Source organism: Condylura cristata, unplaced genomic scaffold (genome assembly GCF_000260355.1).
Source record: "Condylura cristata isolate star-nosed mole 26May11 unplaced genomic scaffold, ConCri1.0 scaffold00003, whole genome shotgun sequence".
NCBI lineage: Eukaryota > Metazoa > Chordata > Mammalia > Eulipotyphla > Talpidae > Condylura > Condylura cristata.
In genome coordinates, this window is record NW_004567104.1 from 6,099,946 (window position 1) to 6,105,976 (window position 6,031).

The window sequence follows — 6,031 nt, forward strand, 5'->3', positions numbered from 1 at the left end:
GCAACATATATTATGTGTCATAGATATAGTGGTAACTTTGTTCCTGACTTTAGATGAATACAATGGTAGTATTAAATATTCAATATTAAAATTTTCTCAACTTCTAGGATGAAATAAATATATTACACTAAAGAAACTTATGGAATATATTAATATGAATGGGGATAAATTTTTGTCCAGCACTTTTACTGCATCTATAAAGATAATCACATGATTTTTCTTCTTAGCTTATTAATATAATTGAATTGCAATAATGGATTACTCTTGCAATCTTCAAATTAAACTAAATTTGATCATATATATATATATATATTTTAGAAGTGGTACTATAGGGTTATCTTGACTTATATTTTAAGAATCAATCTGTTTTAAAGAGAAACTTCTGGAATTTTGACAGATATTATACAAGGAAGAGAGATTGGAAAATAATTTAGCAGTCAAGGTAAAGAATTATCAGTAAAACAAAGTAAGATGGGAGTATTTATAACTTCTCTGTTTCATGTCATTTTTACCAGTGGTCTATACTATCTGTCTTCTTCATTACCATGTCTCCATATCCCATCACCTTAGACAATACTTTTTCTCACTGAGTGAAAGAATAAAAAAAGAAAAAAAAAATAGGGATACATGTAGGTGATATTTATGCGGTAAATTCAAAAGCATAGAGTGACTGAATTAATATAAGAAATTAGAATAGAATTTGATTTTTTTTCTGACTGATTTTATATTTTTGGTTCCAACATTACACAAGTCAATTAGTTCCTATTACTTTATGGTTTTCCAACAACAAAAAGACACCTGATATAATGAAATGTTCACCAAATTATCAAAATAAATTTCTTTATCCTATCAAGAGATCAGTATGTTAACTTAGGAAAGATATAAACCTAAAAAGGTTCAGATTTTATAATCCATTACTTCTTACATACATTTCAAGCTAATTGTCAAAGAACAAGAAATTTTTTAATTATAATTATCATCTCTGGCAGATCCTGTAATTAAATTTTCATAATTGGAGGACAACAGTAAATACTGTGCATGGTATAATATTATTTAGTAGCTCAGGTTTCTTCTCATTGTACACTTCAATTGAAAAGACATTTAAGGAATAAATAAATAAAATGGTATCAAATAAACAAGTGATGTATCAAAGTTATTTGAAAAATGTGACATAACTGCTTTAACGTAGCAGTAAATATATTAGGTTTGCTTTGTAATCTTTATGTCATTTCCTTCCTTTTAAGATATAAGATACAAGATCAATGAGGCTATCCATTTAGCATTGGTAGAAAACATTCTGGTGCAACATAGCAATTCATCTTCATAATCATTTAAATGCAATTTGTTAACCTGTCTGTGATTCTACTTTATTTTTTATGGAGTTGATAGGATTCCAGAATTGCTTTTGGAATCATCCATCTTGTATGTAGAAGAAAGCTTTAGTTCTTCCATCCCTACACAAGGATACCTATGATGGAAATCAAGAGCAAAAAATTGAATTCTTCAAGAGCAGGAAGGATGGAGAAGATGAAGCAGTAGAAATTTATATTTCTGCTACTCATAATTCTAAGTGATCATATAAACCACCTCCTTTCATTAATTTGCTGACTATGGCAGCATCTGCCATCTAGTGGTTGACTTAAGTTATTATTGAATTAGGCAGTTATGTAAAGTGAAAATATGGAGGGCAAATTTTTGACCATTGTAGTTGAACTGCATTTTTTAACAGTGCTTATTAAGTAAGAGGTACATAGATTTGTATTGTACAAATTATTCATCTTAATATGCCAAATTTTATTATTTAATAGTAATTTATTCCAGATAGTGTTAACTACCTCTAAAATAAAGGGAAATTAATGAAAGCAAAACAGAAAACAAAACAAAACAAAACAAAAAAAAGAGTGAGAGGTGGTAAGAAAAATGAAATAGAAATTTTTTACTGGCCCCAGAATTATATATATAAGTACTACATAATTCTGTTACCTTTCTTAAATTATTTCTGTTCTAAGGTGATCCCATATTGATATTGAACAAATGCTAATTTACTCTAACTTCAAATACATGGAATAAATACAAAATATTTAAATGAGACTTCAACAGATAATAAATTTAAATTCTCCCTTACCTTCACTATTTCTACTATCGTACATATATATTTCATTAAACTGACAGAATTAACTTATGTTAGTCTTCATGCCGAAAGCAATAATCAGTTTTCTCTATCTTACTGAGTTCTCATCAGCATTTGACATGGTTGACAGAATCCCCTCTCTTTCTGTCACTTGGCTGTCATGACACCATATTCTGCTGGCAGTGCCAGCTATGTTATTTGTGGGCCAAGATTCAAATGTAGGCTTCCTTGCCAAAAAACAAGCAGGGGTGGGGGGTGGGGGGGAAGTCTGTGAATTATTGTCTTAAAGTTTTTGCTTTCTCCCTTCCTCCTATCTCCCTCCCAAGCACACTCCCTCCCTCTTCCATTTCCTTACATGTTTTCATTTTCAGTGTAAGAGATTGGCAAGTCCTAGGAAGAAGTACGAGTAAAAAAGGGGCATGCTAGGGTCCCAGGATGTTCATGTTCATAGAACACTGTTGCTTTTTTCCTACTCTAAAAGCAAAATTTGGCTTGAGCAGAAAGCATGGTCTTGCAATACTGTTAGCACCCACCCTGCCCTTTTGCTGTGTTGAAGATCTAACACGCTACTTGCACTTTTAGTCTCACTGAAGGCCCACTGGAATTCTGTGGTCACGTGTATGGGTATCAAGGAAAGGGGAAACACATATTACACGTACATATTGTTCCCATTTGCTTGCTTCATGTGTGTCAAATTTCACCCACAAAACACAAGTTCAACCAGAAAATCAGGAAGAACTAGTGACAGCTCAGCAGGCAGGCATGGGACTCTTCTGAGTGTGAGGCACTGCATGGCTGCACAGGTCCCATGTCCACGAAGCCTGATTTATCCCTGTGTCTCCCCCTGTATCTCTGATGAACTTTCTCAGTCTTATTCATGGACTCTGAATATGATATGCCTTGAGACACCCATAAGCTTTCTCATCTGTTCCTTGCTTAGGTAATGCCATTCATTCCTTGGGCTTTGAAGATCATCTCTGTGCAAATTATTCCCAGATTTTTGCTTCTAGCTCTGGCCTGTCCTTTGAGCCTATCATGCATATTAAATTGCCCTGTCTGGCCCTTCCATTTTGAAGATTAATGGGAATCTTATATCTTACTCTCAATTTCTCCCAGCAACTTCTCCATCCTCTAGCTGTGTACTAACTAGCTAACTATATACTTTATCACTTATGCCCAAAAGATTTTCATTATTTTTTCTCTCAATCCACCTAAATCTAAACAAAACAGAAATTCTATCAGTTTTGCCTTCAAAATATCTGCAATTCACCTTCTTCTCTCCACATGGCGAGAAATGTAACAAAATACCATCTATTTTCTGAAGTGTTGCAGTGGTCCTCTATCCAAACCCTTTGTTTCAATGTGTTTATTTCTCTCAAGTGTTATGAGATGAGAGTCATTTTACACATTTCCCTCCTGCGCCCTGCCCCCCCCATTTAAATATCTATCATGGCTTCCCAGAATAATTTTTGACTAAAACCCAAGCTCATCACCAAGGTCAAAAAGACTGTCAAATATTCTGAGAATACCTACTCCTGAATTTATGCTTACCACATACTTGGTTCTCTGAGCTTTGCTTTGCCTTTTTCTTTGCTGAAAACACCCAATGAACAATCTCATCTAGAGCATCTATACTCTGCTTTGAAAAACATCTTTCCCCGGTTCCACTCATCAACTTGTTTCCTTTTTCAGATCTTTCTTTTATTCAAATAATCTTCTCAGAGATGTTTTCCTGGGCTATGCCACTTAAAATAACATCCTTGCCTGCTCTCCCACCTGCAGACTCTTAACCATTGCCCTGCTTTCTGTTTCTCAGAGCCTCCACACCTTCCTCACTGTGCGCTGTCTGCATAGCCACTAGGATACAGAACACAGGTGCTTTGGCCTGCAACTGCTGCATCTCTCAGACTTGAAACAGAGCCTAGAACAAAGAAGGGACTGAATGTTTATGAAATGAATAAAGGCATATTTTACTTTATATCCCTAGAAACTAGAATAGCACAATGTTTGGTATAATGGAACTTTTCAAAAAATATTATGAAAGCAAGGAATAAAACACAGGAATGGAAGAAAGAATCTTCATTTCTTAGTTTATCATTTTAGTTTTTATTAGTTCTTACAAAATAACAATTCATTTACTTAGTTCTATGTGATTGGCATCCAAGATATTATTTTTAAGTTAGATAAATAGTGTCCACATACTTGTGTTTAAATTGAAAATATATGGCATATTATTCCTCTAGTATTAGTAAAATTGCTTTGGACTAGGGCTTAAATTGAAAGATCATTTAAAAATAGTTTGGTACTTTTATTTGAAGGTTAGATTTATACTACCAAAAAAGGACATAGACAACATAGTTAATATGCAATTTCATTGTAATTATCTCAGAACCAAAAGGTAGAATGAGATTTGAATTATGCTTTGTTGACAGATGGCTGATTGCAGCATGAATATCTAAATGAGATTTTGTTGCTTATGTTGATAAATATGACATCGCACATTCATCTATCATGCGTGAAAATTGACAAAATATAATTACTATAAATTTTGGAAACAAGCATTTAGGCAATCTCTTTAAGTGCAACAAAAGTAATTATTTTTCAATAAAACTAGTCATGTTCTAATAGATGTTCAACAAAAGTATGATGAAATTAAGTAACTTTTGTATTAGAATAAATTCAGAGTTATGTAAAGGAGATATAAGAATACAAGGTAGGTTGATAAGTTGGTAGACATAGTTAAATGAGTGCAACTAAAATAAAATTTGGTTTGGCTTGTTTACATATTCTTATAGAAATCTATTTCTGGAACACCAATCCACACTGAATTATGTATCTTCAGGAATGGTTAATTTTAGGCTAATTTTAATAAACATTTATTAACTAACTCATATCTATGACAAAGCATAGGAATATAATCATGAATAAGGCAAATTTCCTGAATTCTGAAGCTCACAGTCTATTAAGTTTTTATTTCACAGTCTAAGCTAGGCACCGTCTAGTCCTTATTTTAAAAAAAAAATCATGCTGAAATAAAAAAAAATGGACAAAATAATAAGGGAGAATTGAGTACAAAATTATTTTGAAGGACAAATAGGACAGACTTAGGTACATAGATTACAAAAGGGGAAGATAATGGATAAAATACATGTCATTAGAAATATAGAAACTATTTAAAATAGTCAATTATGGTTGATAAACCTCTGGTGGTAGAAGAAGAATGGTAGTGTCTTTCTAAGTAGACATAAGTTTTTCTAAGTAGACATAAGCCAACCCACAAATACCCTGCATATCACACTAAAGGTCATAGACATCACCATGTAAAAAAGATAAATTTAAAACAGTAAGTATTATTGGCATTTATATGGAACCATAAAAGACAACAAAACCAAAGCAATTCTGACAATAAAAATAAGCAGAGAGATTTTTCTAAGTTCAGACATGAAACAGATGAATGAACAAATGCTTTTTTCATCACTTATCATAATTCTTCATTTTTTACATTTTCCATCTTGGTTATGATCCCTGTGGGCTCCCCACCACCACTTCACCCACGTGCCCTGTGCATTTTTTAAGCAAAGTGTCTGTTTTCATTTTCTGGTACAATGGCAGAACTGAGTAAATTATTAACAGGGCAAAGTCTAGAATATTTACTATCTGGTCCTTGATAAGAAAAGTTTCAACGTGTCTCTTTAGACAAAACATAATAATTCTCCAACCAAACATGAATTCATTTCTCCAATGAAAATCTTGAACTTTTCCTGTGACTGTTCTGTTTCTTATGCCTGACTTATCCCATTTTTTTCATTGCTGTCATCTTTTGCTCTTGCTTATATTTTATTCCTCATTTATTTTTCAGCATTCAATGTGATAATATGGAAGTAAGATAAAATGTTTTCA